This window comes from Ictidomys tridecemlineatus, chromosome 5 (assembly GCF_052094955.1).
Source record: "Ictidomys tridecemlineatus isolate mIctTri1 chromosome 5, mIctTri1.hap1, whole genome shotgun sequence".
Classification (NCBI taxonomy): Eukaryota; Metazoa; Chordata; class Mammalia; order Rodentia; family Sciuridae; genus Ictidomys; species Ictidomys tridecemlineatus.
Genome location: NC_135481.1, coordinates 104,021,698 through 104,038,328, shown reverse-complemented (window position 1 = coordinate 104,038,328; position 16,631 = coordinate 104,021,698).

Genomic DNA, 16,631 nt, shown 5'->3' with positions numbered 1-16,631 from the left:
GCATAAGAAATGGCCATCATGCACCATGCAAGGATTACAATGTCAAGAGGCAAAATATAAAACAGTAAAAGAACTTAGCAGGAACACAGGATAACATATCAAGATATAAGCTTACTAAGTTTCTTATACCCCACTAATTACCAATTGAAAATGAATCAGAATAAAATAATAAGCACTACTTATAATATCTCCATTTCTTTTTTCTTTTTTTACCTATCTAGGGTTTCTAGTAATTAATCAAATAAATATTGTGTTGAACTTGTATGGAGAAAAATTTAAAACTGATAGGGTGCATTTAGAATAATACAACTAAATACATGGTAAGCCCTAGCCATAGCAGGAATTAATTATTGTAAAGTTCTCAATTGTGTGAAAATTACTAAATAAAATTAAATACAGTTCCAACCAAAATTATATTTATGAGCTAGGGGAGAAATGATAACATTTTAAGTTTTTAATCAAAGAAAAAGTTTTAATATAGATTACTTTCAAATACTAGCCAAAAGTAGTGTTTAAATACTAGAATGTATTAAGCCATTAACAAATTCATAGAATTTAAATTGCATAGTTATGAAATAATAATAGATAAACAAAACAAGAACACATAGTAGAAAATATACAGATAGAAAGATGCATTTCTATGGGAACTGGGTAAATGTTAATTTGGGAACAATTAATTATTTAGTGAACAGCTTTGAGAAAATGAGCTCAACGTGGAGAATTTCAAATTCTATTCCTACCACATTTGTTCAAAAGGTGAATAAATACACCTGAGTCATAGATGTAAAAGAAAAACTCTTAAAATCTTCCATAAGTAAATACAGGAGAATATATGTGTGTCCTGGAGAGATTTCTTAAACCTATTCTTAAAGCACAAGTCATTAAAGAACGATTTATAGATTAAACTTCATATCATTTAAAATATTAGTCCAATTAAAATCTATATTATAATTATGGCATATAATTATAAAGCAGGTATCAGGCTGAGAAGATATTTGCTACATTCAAAATCAATTAAGGTTTTATGTATAGAATGAACAGAGAAAGAAAACAAGTGGATTAATGGAATAGTGATATGAATTATAATCCATAAAGAGAAAATCATAAGGTTATTATATACATGCAGAGGTAAGTGACTTCATCATTCTCAAAAGTACAAATTAAAAAATGCTGAATTGAGATTCCACTGTAAATCTACCAGTTTGAATAAAAAGTAGAAAGTCAGATAAAAGTTATCGAACATTGCACAGAATGAGGCAAAACGAGAATCTTCTTAACATTGGGAAAGTAATTATTGAGAGTAATCTGAAATTATAGAATACTGAGTATAAACACAACACTAGTTGAAATGATGTTAGGTATAAATGAAAAAAAATGTGTCAGCAAATCACTTATAAGAATACTTTCTCCTTCTTATCACAGTCCCATCAGTTACTTTTCCTATAACCTATGTTACCAGAACTCAGGATTGTTTTGTTATTTTACTTGGTTCTCTTTATCATGTGGCTCCTAAATTCCTCTGAGGCCCATCACCATTCCAGCCATAAAGGATCAGGGAGGAAGTCACAGAGAAGGACTTCACAGGCCAGGCATGGTAGATACATCTTATTCTCACTATCTCTCATTGGTTTGCACTAAGTCACGTGGCCATTCCCAACTGCAAAGCAAGCTGTGAACTATAGTCAAGATGTGAGGCTAGGAAGAAAAGGAGGTAATTTGAGTAACACTAAACGGTCTCCCATATAAGTATCTATCGGTGACCCATTATTTCCACTGTGAGTTATACATCCTAGAGAAAATACAAAATGTATTCGGATACATATATGAAAATGTCCAGTAATGTCTCCTCTGTGATCACAAAAAAGTGAAGGGAGACTTGGTTGTTCATCAATGGAGGATAAATAAGTAAAGTGGGCCTTATGGATTTTATAAAATACTATGTAGTAATCAGAAAAAAATAATCTTGTTTACATAAAACTATTCATAGAGATGTGAAAACATAAATAGAACTGTACAAAATTGCTAACATGATAACATTTGTGTCATCTAAAAAAACACATAACACTACTATTACAAAGGTATGAAAAAATGTATATATAAATAATAACCTGGAAGTTGAAGATAAAAAGCCCATGTGGAAACACACATGTAGGGAACTATGAGGGGATGAGGAATAAAACAGGTTTTACAAATCATACAACAAAAGAAGGGGTGTACACTGACTGCTGAGGACAGTATGCATTTTGAAATGTCATCAATTCTCTTTTGTTCATCTGAGCTCTTTTTCAACACAAAACAGGCTGAACTAAAGCAACCTGACCCACATACCACTGTACACAGGAGGCATCATAAAAAAAGCAAACAAGCAAACAGTCTGAGAATTATAAATGCTAAAAAGCTCCAGGTCAGTGCAGGTTTAACATTAAACATCAAAGAGAATATTCATTGACTCACTAACCCATGTAAAATGTGTAAAATATGGTTTTTGTCCTCATAGATTTTTACAGGTTAAGGGGTGAGGCGGAGGGGCAAATATCAAACAAATAATTATGTAAATTATGATGCAGGCTTAGGGGAAAGATTATTAAAGATAAACATAATTCATGACACGTAATTATGCCCATGATTTAATTAGAGGAAACAGTGGTCTTCGGAATATGATTCACATTTCTGAGGGTTTAGCATGTAAAGGAAACCTTGTGGTAAAAACAAAATTACCAGGGGAAAAAATCAGGAAAGAGTATTCTGAAGAATTAGAACCACATGAATAAAAACAAAAATCAAGGAATATTTAAGTCACTAAAGGACAGCCAATATAGTTGGAACAGAATGTGCAGAAGGGAGATTGTTTTAGGATTAAAGAGGAAACAGGCACTAGATGTTTGGATTTTGTCATATTTGTCAAAGAACTTGGATTTACACTCAAAAACCTTTCTCTGGTTGTATTTATTGTCAAAACAATTCTATGACCCAGTTTTATGTTTATCCTAAAATTTGAAAAAGAAAATGCGTGTCCATGTTCCTGGAGACATATATAAAAAATATGGTGCATTGTATTGCTTGTGGGAAATTAAAAAATTAAAAATAAAATCTATGGATGAAATAATAACCATATAAAAATGGTGTATCTGTATTATAGCACACTTATTTCAAGTTTTAAAATGAATGAGTAGATGAAAACAATCGATGGAAGAGTACACATTTTGAAGCATCCAAAATAATACAGATAAAAAACATATGTTTAGCTAGCTTTGTGTTACTACACTGAAATACTTGAAGCCAGGAACTTATAAAGAAAAAAGGGTTTATTTGGCTCTTGTTGTGGATCTTCCAGTCTAAAGGATGTTCTATTGTTTTCTGCCTCTGATAAGAGCAACACATCATGGGAGCACAGGGCAAAGCATACAATCTTACCTTGGAAGCCAGGAAGCAGAGGAAGCATGTGAGACTGAGTTCCCATGATCCCCTTCAAGAACACATCTCTAATGATCTAAAGAGCTCTCACTAGGTCCTGCCTCCTCAAGGTTCTACCAACTGTCATTAGTGCCACCATGGAGACCCTGGCTTTAATACATGGGCTCTTAGGAGACACTTGTCTAAATAATATATCTGCATATATACTTATATTAGCTCATGGAAATGAACGTAGGACATTTTCAGTACTGGAGATTGAACCCAGTGGTGCTCAACCATTGAGACACATCCCCAGCCCTTTCTTATTTTTTTTAAATTTTGAAACAGGGTCTCACTAAGTTGCTTAGGCCCTCACTAAATTTCTAAACCTGACTTTGAACTTGTGATCCTCCTGCATCAGCCACCTGAGCTGCTGAGATTACAGTTGTGAGTCACTGTGTCCAGTGACATATACCATATATTTATCAGAAGTATCTTTTGGGGTAAAGGAGAAGGTGAAGGTAGTAAGGGAAAAATTTTCATGTTTCATAATATAGATTTGTTTAAAGTATTTATGAGAACAATATGTATCAGCATATTAAAAATAAAGAATAAAATAGAAAAAAATTGAAAAACAAAACACAAAGAAATTGTTGGTACATTTAAAGGATTAATGTAGTAAGCATGAGTAAAGGTGTTTGTTGATTGCAACAAAAGTTGTTTGATACTGGAGAAAGCAAAGATAATGGACACACTTCAGGATATATATTTTTGAAATAAAACCAACCATCAGAACTTGATTTTAGATCAGTACTAACACATGGAAATGACAAGAAAGGTCCCTATTTTTCAGGCATTACAAGAATGTAATTGAAAAATTCCATGAGATAAGAATCATGGAGACATGAGTAGAGCACAGTTGGAAGAAAAAGATCACAAGTATTCACTTGTACATCTATTGAGATATCTGTCTACTCACCCCGGGGAAAACATCACATATGCAACTGCAAAGATCACCAGAAAGGTTGGCTCAATAATAACTGGAGACTGGATTTTAAAAGCCAGTGGCCCATAGACCACCCAGAATATCATTTTACCATAGTTGTTTTTTGGCCCGGAGTTTTATCACTAAAACTAATTTATCATTAATATCACTGTGCCAAGGAAAATGATATTTCCTTTCCTGTGCTTACGTGAGTGTTTGTGCTCGTGTCTGTGTTTAACCATCCAGAAGTTTCCTTAGCTTAATGATAGAAAACATCTGGCTATAAAACAATGTTTACTGAAAGAATGCTAACAAAACAGCCAAAACTTCAAGAAAAAAGAAATTGAAATAAAAATAAAAGCCAAGAATTGTGAACATTCCTATTAGTTACATGTAGGAAGCACAGCCCTTTAACTTTTGTTTTTCTTCCTAGACCACCGAGAGCAGTGGTTCCCAAAGTATTGTCCCTAGATATTGTTTGCATCATTTTGGAATTTATTTGAAATGAAAATTCTTGAGCCCCATCCCAGACGCATTGAATCACCTACCTAGGTATGGTACACAGCTGTCTGTTTTCTACTAAGCCCTCCAAGCCAATCTGATCTGCAAGCAATTTTGAGAATCAATGATTTAGAAGATTTTTTGACCACATCTGAACCTGGCTTGCACAGAGAACCAGGAGACAGCAGAGTTGGATAGTAATTGTGGGCTTAGTTGTTTGGTTAGGGAATAAAACAGAGAAACTACTTCATTTAAGTTTAGGCAGAAGTTAACTTCCATTCTGTACATGACTTTTGATTGGCACTAACACTGACCTTTTGGAAGTTGGAGGCTCCTGGCACAAATGCTTTTAATCTAGTACAGATTTTTGACCTCCTCATTGACAGAAAGTTGGCATTTCTGATACACAAAGACAAGACTATCTGACCTTTTTGCATTACAATGATTGTCATGATTGGCAGGCCTTGGCCTCTCTCTTGAAAGTGTGTGGCACTTGGCACCCTCAGCTCATATAAAGAAACTTCAACCTGTCCTCTATAGCCTGTGCGTGACAGATTGCCCCATCTGGCGATATCCTCAGATCCTGTTGTTTCACAGAGTCTGTGGATGACTCTCGGCTTCCTGATGAGGAGAGACACTGTGTAGGTTGGCAGCTGCCATTCCGATGTCCTTAGCTTGCAGTGATGCTGTTTTGACAGACACGACCTTTTCTTAAGCAGTGGTGAGAGTTGATTTCAGCTCAGCAAGGAGATAACATTAAAATTCTTCATCTAGTCCATAGAGATCACATTAGCCTTGGCATCCTGCTAAGAAAATGAAACAGATAGGAGGCAATGCAGGATAGGATACTTGATCAGTTATGAAATCCAAATAGGCAAAAAGATAGTGCTTTGATCTATCCCATAACACCTGGTTCCATCTTAAAAAAAATATCATCATTGTCCTCAGTCAAGAACACCCCAGGATATCAGAGAGAATAAAACGACAAAGATTTGCCCTCATCATTCTTATAATCCATTTGGCAAAAAGGTGCACATGTATCCTTCTGAAGATCCTGCTTCTACTCACCTATAATTTATTAGTGTCTAGTGGGAAGGACCAAATTACCTCATTTTTAATAAAAATATGGAATTTGACAATTGATATATCTCAACTGTCAATGATTTTGAGTAATTCAAATAAAAAACGTCCTGCAATTCCATCATGTGGGGAAAACAGGACATATCTGTGTGTTGGATGCAGCACTGTAGCTACCAGCTCTGTCCTCTAGGGTAGGATTTGATTTTCTGCATACTTCACCATGTCAGGATGCCCTGTTGCAAAATCTACTCTCCTCCTACAGTCAAAATAATTGAAACATTGTTCTATTCCTTTTGAGCGCATCAATTATTGAGGGAAAAATGACACTCAAAATGCAACTTTACATCAAATTCTAGAAGTATTTCTGTTTAAGAGTTTCATCTGAGGATCTCTCTAAAACTCATCTCATATTTGTTTTTAGGAAATACGAACACTACGCTTCTATGGAAAATATTGTTCTTAGCCCTTTACAACGTTAATTAATTAAAATAAGGTTAATTTAATATTCTCAGCAATATTATAAGGGAGTTGTCTTTGTAATATTCATTTTTAAATGGAGGAAACAGAGCCAGAGTGAGACCAAGCACTTTGCCCAGAGTTACAAAAGTGGTCAATGGGAGTAGCTGACATTAAACAAAGGAAGACGGGCTCCAGAGACACACTGCCAGCCTGCTAGCCCCTCCACTTTTTCTTCTACTGGAACCAAATTTCCCCTTTTGTAATTTCCTCAGTTAATGTCACAAATACAAATTCTTGTTGGGTTCTATAAATTTCCCCCTTTCTCTGCCCCCACTGCCTTCTCTCCCTCCACATCTTCTTCCTGAGCTATCTGTGAATGCATTTATCTTGTGTCAGGCACTAGGGAGGGTTTCTGCCACAAAGAGGCCATAGGCAATAAAGAGCTGTTATATAACAATCACATTCTCCAAGGTACAAGCCCAATCCTGCTCTTTCCAGTTACTTTTTTGATGATCCAGGCCAAAAGAATTGCCAAGGTAGCCTGGTAACTAACCTTAAGCAAAGTTTGCAGGTGAGATTCCATCTCTCTACTAGACAAACTCCTCAGGACAACTGCCCAAGATATGCTTATTTCATTCTTTTCTTTGCTATTTATTAAACTCATCTGGAGCCCTGTTTCGATATCAAGTCCTTCTGTTTATGTTAAGAAAACCAAAAGTACACGCAGCCTACACGACCAATAGTTCATTTTCCCACCAGGAAATATTTTCCAACTTGCAAATAATAGAACATCTGAACACACCAGGAAATAACAGTGAGGGTGAAGAAAGATTGAAGTAAGAAAATAAAAGAAACAGAAACAGAAATCCAGTGACATCCTGGTTACTTGCATATTCAGTGACTAACCTATGGAGAAATAAAGCATTCCTTTGAAGTCATCATTTAAAAATGTATGTGTGTGTGTGTGTGTGTGTGTGTGTATACATACATATATATATGTATATATATACATACATATGTGTGTGTGTATATATAAATAATATTCACTATTTGCAGACTTAAAGAAAATGAAAGATTATACCCTATATCTAGGGATAAAGACTCCATTTAGGGAGAAATTGGAGTTCTAATATCCTGAAATGATTTGTTCAACATCAAACACAATTAATTACACGGCCCCCCAGAAATGTGAGCCTTAAAAATGTGGAATTAAATTCTTGATGTAAACACTTGGACCTTTTTTGATTATAAAATGAAATTATAGCCATTTCCAATCTTAAATAATTTGGGCCAAATGGATTTTGTATGCGATACTTATGACTCATGTACCCTATTCTGTACAACTTCCCCAAAGACTCATTAAATCTGTTTTATGTGTATTTTTCCCAGCCTTGCACTTTCATTAACTGGAAGGAAGAAAATAAAGTCCATTTACAATGCCACCAGACCCAAGCCAAGGCCTTTGCTTGACGGATGTCTTCCTAATGAATTATATGTATTGTAAACAAGTAGTACGTGCCAACCCAAGGTTTTCATTAATTTTTCATTAATGAAATGCACCACTTTGCTTGTTTGACATTTAAGTGAGCCACATAAATTGAAACTAGAGGTCACTATATAAAAGCATTTGCAAGTGTCACTGAAGGAACAAAGGTAGCAGCTGCCCCACCTCTTAACTTAAATCCTGCCCCAAATCATGTTCAAGTTTACCACCCACAGATTAATAAAATATGTAACAAGCACATGACAGTATAATGAGCTGCTAATGACTGAAGTGCAATTTAGTTCTCTATGCCATTATTAAAGGATATTGTTTCCTTTTAACAGCTTCTACTTAATATTTGGTTACCAAATAGACAATACAGACTTTGGGTGCCACACAACATTTTGCCTCTAAAGGTTTAAGTGTATTTTAAATCCCTCACCACACCCCAACGTACAGCTTCCACCACGTGGTTCATGTTTAAAAATAAAGAAGGCTATGAATAAAGCAACAGAGTATTAAAATATCCTAAAAGTGTAGTTTAGAATGCTCTAATGACAGGAAATCTAAATGCCTGTATGAACTGAAAAGCCCAAAGCTTTCATGTCAGAGAATTCCTAGAGTAGTGAAAAACAGCCTTTCAAATACAAAGTTTTAAAAAAGAATCCTCTTTCCCTTAATTTTCCCCCCACATGGTGCTGGGTATGGAACCCAGGGCTTCTTCATGGCAGCCAGTTGCTCCTCCCCTGAGTTATATGCCTGACCTTCCCTTCATTCTTGATAAATATAGGCGTCAAGCTCATTCAAAACAGCAATTCGAGCTCAAACTGTCATTCTGAGCTCTTTTAATTGATGCAGGTACAATTATTAATGCCTCTCTGATCAAGACTGGTGTAGGATCCAGGTAGAGCTGAGTTTATAGGGGAAGTTATATCTATCTAGTGTTCTTCCAACCAAAACAAGGCAAAAGCCAACAAATATGATATATATTTTTTTCCTTCTGCATGAGATACTTACAGTTTATACAAAATAAAAGCAGGGCAGAGAATATAGCTCAGTGACAGAGCACCTGATTGGAATGTTCATATTCCTGGGACCTAATCCCCAGCATCTAAATAAATACAATGAACACAAAGTTATAAATGATATTTTTGTATATTCTGTCCATGCCGGTCAGGAGGTCATGCATGTTTTCAATTCCACAAACATTTTTTATTATCATAATCTGTACCAGACACCATTCTAGGCACAGAGAATGCAAAAGAGTCTAATAACTCCTAGCTAATAGCTCCTACCTTAAAAGAGCTCATGTTAGTGCTAGAAACAGACACAAATCAGATCATGTTAGCATAATCAGATAGTGCAATAATGAAGGCAAGAAGGCGGTACTTTTTATACCGTTTCATCAAAACCCAAGATTCGACTGAATCCAGCTCTTGCTTCAAAGTAGGTGCTGATTGCTACCCTGTTCTTTGGGAGATTCTCAGTTTCATCACATTTTATTAAACACAAAACATTCCAACAGTTGCTTCCAGCTGAACTAACACTTCCTCATAAAAACTCTTAATAACAACAAAAAAAGAAAGGAAATAAGGGTACCTAATCCATGTCTAAAAGAGAACAATACCCTTCTCATAATTTTAAGCATAGTGGTTGAACCATGGAGCTTTTCTTTTCCTTATGGAAGATCATATATCTTCCGTCCCCAAGCACACTTCTGGCTTCTGAGGATCCTCCTGGGTTTCATCTTTATTTCCTTCCCTCTTTCCATCTGTCATCATTCCCAGATTTACCTGGAATTTATCACCTCACCTCCACCCACTGCTCACCAATTCTGGTTCAGAGAGATCACCGGTTCCCCAGACTCTTCTTTTCTCACTTTTTCTCAAAAGAAGAACACAAAAGACGTCTGATTTTATAATGCCTCGGCTAATCATTTAGTGAGACAGACTGGATGACAGAAACAATAAAACTGCCTAAGTGTAAAGTCAGAAAGTAAAGAAAAAAGTCCAGATCAAGTTTTTTACTGGTGACTCTCACTATGAAAAGGGAGGGGTGTGGTCAAAATCCACAGCTTACAGTAAGGCTTATTAATGCCTCTCACCCCCACCAAACATTGCTACATCTCCCACTGCACAGTGACTCGTATACCTCTAGCTTCTCTTTTAGCTGAAAGGGAAAATGCTCAACTCTTAGGCTGTGTGGCTTTTCTATCCCATCACCTCATCACATAATTTAATAACTTATTGTGCAGATACATATTGTCAGTCTAACTTTTGACCTTTGGTTTTGACTTAGTTTATGTTACTGAATACCTCCATATCCTCTAATCTAAAATTGTTCAAAGCCACATCCAACAAAGATGCACCTGCTTCAAATCCCTATTCCTTCTACAGGTCACAAAAGGACTTCCTTCCTTGAAAGCCCATCCCACCCCATCCCATCTATAAGCAAACATGAAAGTCATTGGGAAATGGCGAAAAGCTAGAAAGTGGAAAAAATTTAAATTTATTCTATTTTTATGTTAGCATTTTTATCTGGAGAGCTATAGTCAAGTGGATTCATCTCCATATCCCTATCTCTCCTTTTATCCTTTGGGTATAGGACAATTTCCTACATATAGTTATTAAATAATAAGTACAACAAAAATTCAGATTCTTTATTTGAATTACCAACATTTAGAATGAGAAAACTGAGGATTTTCTTTGCAAATCAATTAAGTTTAGAATTAAGAGTTTTCTATCACACATGCACATACTCTAAATAAAATTTTTTAAAAAATAGATTAATCCTTTTCTCTCTTCTCCCTATCCATCTGGTTGCCCATCCTGGGTAGCCCACTTATTCTGTGTCCTCATTCCCAGTAAAGGATGCCATCTCTTCTTGTTCTTCATCAAATGAAGTGTGTGGGGGGTGCATTTTAATCTCTCTCTTCCCATTGCCCACATAATGAAAACATCTTAAACCATTTCAATCACTCTCGTATATTTATATTCAATCCATTTTCTCTATCCTTGCATTATGATCTTGCTGAAGACTTTCATTATCTTTTACTGTTTCATCAGATTGTCTCCTTAATGCATCTTCCCAAGATACTCCTAGTCACCCTCCATGCTACCAATATAGAATTCTTGTAAGGTACAATTATAAGGGTCTCCTTCCCCTGCTTAAAAGTGTTCAATGCCTGCCAAATAGAATAAATACAAAGCTAAATACTATTACAACTCATGATTCTGCTTCATATCTCTATTTTCCAGTCTTTTATGTTTCTATTAGTTATTGTGTGTACTTGGGTTTAATGTTCCAGACACATTAAAGGGTTTTAAAATGTCCAAAGTTCCATAAGTTTTATACCCCAAGTATACTAGCAATTTACTTACCTGGGTTTCAATTCATTTACCTTACAAACTCTCATTTCCTCCTGAAATGTGTTGTTGATTTTTCCAATAAATCTGTCCTTAAGGATTCCAAGATAGAGTCAGTTATTTCTATTGTACTATTAATATGTTTTTTGTATGGATCTAATACTATTGATTCTGAATTTGTTATAGATACTTACACATCCACTTCTTCTGCTAAGCTAGCATTTTTTGAAACCATGAGTTGTAACTCCTTAGTGAATCATGAAATAGGGCAAGAATGCTTAGGACAGCACAGGATACAAGAGGATGGAAAATAAAGTTCATTACACACAGTGAAGATGAAACTGCTTCATCAAATTCTTTTCTCAATATGAAAACAAAATGAAGGAGGTAATGACCACATACTGGAAGTGATATGTATGTATTCTTACTCAATGTCATGATTAAAAAATTGAAAATAATCATATCAGACTATAAGTACATAGAAGAATAGGAGCACTTTTAAATAATTAAAATCAAAACAATTTTATCCATGTATGAATATTTGTTTAGGATCAGATCTTGACCTTTGTGCTATAAATATAATTATTCATTTTATGAACATCATCCTACAAAATAGATTATCACCCCCATTATATAAGTGAAAACTCTTATTTGATTCTGCTAATTTTGGTTTGCAAATTTGATTCTATTGATTGACATGCATATTTATTTCTACTTCTAACCTGCTTCTTTAGTACATAAAATTTTCCCAGCTACTCCCAAACATTTTTGACGTGTTAAAGATCAAAGGATTATCAGTGGAAGATAAGTAGACTTCCCTTAGTCACACAACCCTGCTGAAATGTACACCAAGTCTGGCCCTCATTGATGCCTTTCTCATGGCTGCAGGCTGCCTCAACTTATCTCACCCTATTGAATTCCTAATACTGACAGGTAAGAGCTTGGAAGACCATCATGATAAGGTGTTTTAGGGTAATTTTATCAAGCTCTGGTTGAACATATAGAAATTATTAAAATACATTCCTTGCTCTCAGAGAAAGAGCCACAGCAATGAAAAGAACAAGCATATCAGCAATATGCATTCATGACCCAAGTTTAGTAAATGGCCTATCTGTAGAGAAACACAGAGAAAAACATACATAGATATTCAACCTAGTAAGAATGCTGGCATTGGTTATTAATAAGCATTATAAACAAAGCTGTCAAAGTGAAAAGCAATGCACAGGGATTTTTTTAACCTTAATGTCAAGCACATAAAAGTACCCAAATACATATTATCACATTTTCTTGTTTTTTTTAAACTTATTTCAAGTATAGGTAATTACAAGTTTTCTTTGGTAATAAATATTTTTAAAATGTATTTAAATCAGTTACATCTTTACTATTTTTCATATTTGGTTAAGTTTTCATTGGTTATTTTCCTGATACTTATTTCATCAGTCTAAGCAATGTTGCAAATGAAAGGGTTTACTCTTATATTTAAATTAATAAATATATTAATATATAAGCGTATAAGTGCATATAAAAACTATAGTTATCTACATTATATAGATAAAAAATCCACCCCTCCCAACAGAGAAATATACGTGGAGTGATGCCCACTTTTACATAGTTCAGATTCAGTAGAGATAGAGTTATTGTGTAATTGAGAATAGAGCTAATATGATTAAGAGATGCTGTCTGATTTAATATTGTAATTCTATCCTTGTATGTCCAGTACTTAAAAGATAGTTTCACTTAAACATTCATATCTTCAGTTTTCTCATCTGTAACAGAGAGGTCTTAATCTACCTCTGAGGATTATCCTGAGTAAATTATGAAAATGATCATAAGAGACCTACACTTATAAGAACTCAATGAATGACATCTTTCATTCAGATTCAGACTTTGTAAGTGGGGAGAAGTGGTCAGATTTCTACTGTGAATTCTTTCAGGTCTGGGAACCGGGCCTGTTCAGTACTTGGTTCTGAGCATCCTGCAAAGTACCTGGCACACAGAAAGAATTTATAAAGTATTTTTGAATAATTGACTGAATAAATGAAAATAATGACTGTTATGGCTTGGACCTGGAGTCATGTGTTGAGGGCTTAGTCCCTGATGTAACAATGTTCAAACTGGGGCTTTAGGTGAGTGATTGGATCCTGAGGACTCTGATCTTATTGATGGATAAACAGATGGATAAATCCACTGATAGACTCATGATTTGAGTAGACTACTAGGAAGTGATGAAAACTATAGCCATTTCACCTCCACCATCCTCTACCTACCTCATCATAAGCCTAGTCTTTTCTGTTTCTCTCTAGTTTCTAGTATAAGACTATAGTGATTACAATAATAATAATAATAATAATAATAATAATAATAATAATAATTAATACTGTACTTCAAGACAGTGCATGAGAATGAAAACATATAATTTTTCTGGTGTTTGGCTTCATAACATCATAATGTGATGAGAGGCAGATGTAGTTCCCTGTTTTTCTCCAACACTTTTATCTGAGGGAATATTAGAGAAAATCAAGAAGTAGTTTCAGGACAACATGAAACACTTCACAAGGCAATAAGAGGTCCAGGTTTCTAGCTTTTATCTCATGTCAGAATATTATTTTGTCATTATTATAGTTTCTTGGTCCTCAATTCTCTCTAATCTAGTATAGCTCAGAAAAAACAATGACATTGATATACGTGTCTCTATTAAAGATGTCACAAAAATATAAGCCAAGACTTCCAGTTTCTACTTGAGATGTAGAGGGCTGGGAAGAGAGGGACTCGTGTGTTAAGAACAAACATAAGTTATAGGTCCTATAAATTTAGCCCAGGAGAGAAAGAACGCTTTATTTGCTTTCCAGAAGTAAACATACCTGAACATTGGAAAAAAGGATTTGGATAGAAGAGTTGACAAATGGGTGCAGACATAGCTATACAGAAGTGTGCACGCTCTTTAAGCTTTTCTCTAGATACTATTGGGTACTCACAGCTTAGTAAGAATACTGAGAAGGAGTTTGCTGTATGACTAGCATAAAAAAGCAACAGTCACAAGAAAAGCAAGAAGTTCAGCTTCACCCTTCTCCTTATTTCATCTGTGGAACCAATACTGTAGTTTGAGGTGAGGAGCATTAACAGTGCTGTCATCTTGAAGGCACTGGTAAAAAATCTATGCAGCTAGGAAAAGGAAACAATGAAAACTTAGTGGAAAGGAAGGAAGTCCAAAAAGTTGGAACAGGGGTAGAGACCTAAGAGTTTTTCATCCCAAATACTAGATTCTCAATGCCTATCTAAGATGGATGGTTAATAATAGAGCGTACCCATTCTATGTCCCCATCATCAGGCTAACAAACATCAATTGCAAGAGCCCAGGGATACAACCTTTCTGAGGCATGGCACAAAGAACATATCTTAAACAGAGGGTGGACTCAACATTTAGGAAAACTCTCTGACAAATCAGCCCTTCCTCCATGGAATACCCAAAATACAAGGTATCTTAGAGGAGTTTGAAATATATGGTGTTGAGATTAAAACATTACCAATCAAACTCAAGTCCAGCATTAAGTCTACTAAATTTGCTCAAATCTTGGAATTAAAATTAAAAGCAAGCAGAAGAAAATTCATGCCCATTTCTAAGAAAAAAAAATGATTTGCCCTATTCTATTGATTTGATACATCATTTCAGATATCAGAAATTACAGATGGATGAAATTAAAAAAGAGGCATATGGCAATATATTACCAACAGGTAAACAAATCAATATTCAGATATGGCATAGGTGTTGGAAGTATATGACAAGGTATTAAAAAATTAATACAATATAAGTTAAGATTGAGGAAAAAAGGATAAAATATGTAATATCAATAGAGATATAGAAGATACAAGAAAAGAACATTTGGAAATTCTGAGCAGAAGAAAGAACACAGTAATAAATTTTTAAAAAAATGAATTTAAAGGCTTCAACAAAAGTCTTGAAACAGCTGAGAACAGGATCAATGAATTGGAAAAATAAGTAAACACAAACTTTCCAAACTGAAACATAAAAAGAAAATCAAGTCAGGAGAAGACAAGGCATTCGGAAGATGTGGTACAATATCAAATGGTCAGACACAACATATGTATAGTATGAACCTTAAAGGGGGGAAAGAAAAACAAGAGAGAAGAAATATTTATAGTTAGGGCTGAGAATTTTCTAAAATTAATAACAAAGATATAGAACCAAGAAACATTGAGTATGATAAATTTCCCATATAACACAACACAACTAAGAAAACTATCAAACAACCATATATTCATCTTACACTCAAAAAGTTTAAAATGAAGACTAACAGAAAAGATTAAGGGCAAAAAAAAAAAAAAAGAAAAGAACACACACACCACACACCTACACATACCAGCTAAAGATTCCTGCCGACTCTTTGTCAGAAATTTTGCAAGTCTGAAGGTAATAAGGTAATATCTTTATTGTGCTGAAAGAAATAAAAATAAAATAGATAATCCAGAAGTTTATAACTTTCAAAATGTACTTTTAAATGAAAGAGAAGTATAACTTTTTTTCCAGACAAACAGAAATAGACTTCATGACCTGCTAGTGACACTATAAGAAATGTTAAAGGTTTAGCAGAAGTTCTACAGGCAAAGAGAATATAATACCAGGCTGAAACTTGGATAAAAAACTATTAACAGCTTTAGAAATGGACTAAACTTAAAAAACACAGTTACAAAAATTCTGTGTCAGAATGTCAAATCCAGCAATAGATAAGGACAATGCAGCATAATCAAGTGTGATTTATTCCAAAAGTTCAAAGTTGATTCAACATTGAAAGAATCAATGATTATGCATCTATTAAACCCCACAGAACTTTGTGGCATAAAAATAATAACCCTTAATGCCTGAAAGTTTTAAAAAACAAAATTATCATTTAGAACATAGAGGCACACATCTAGTAGGCACTACATACATTGCAGAATAACGTAAGTATACAAAAATCCCTGAAACAAACTCTCTGAAGGGAGCAGAGTGGGAGAGTTTTGGCTTGAATAAAACTCAGGACACAAGTGGAGTCTGAGACAGAAGGCAAGACAATTACACACAAGCACTTTACTCTAGTTGATAAATTTGTTTTCAAAGGGGTAAATGTAAATATTTTGAAATCCTTTATCTTTATGCCTAAACTGAACTATTTTATAAATAGATGGAAGATAGTGGGAAATCAATATTCTCATTTGAAAAGCAGGAGTTTAAAAATAAGAAAGACAAGGAGGCAAGAACAATCCATTTATGAATCAACTAGAGTTGCAGATTTCAGAATAAACTCATATTTATTTTCATATAAACATGAGAACTTATAAAATATATATAGACCTGGCATGTGCTGAG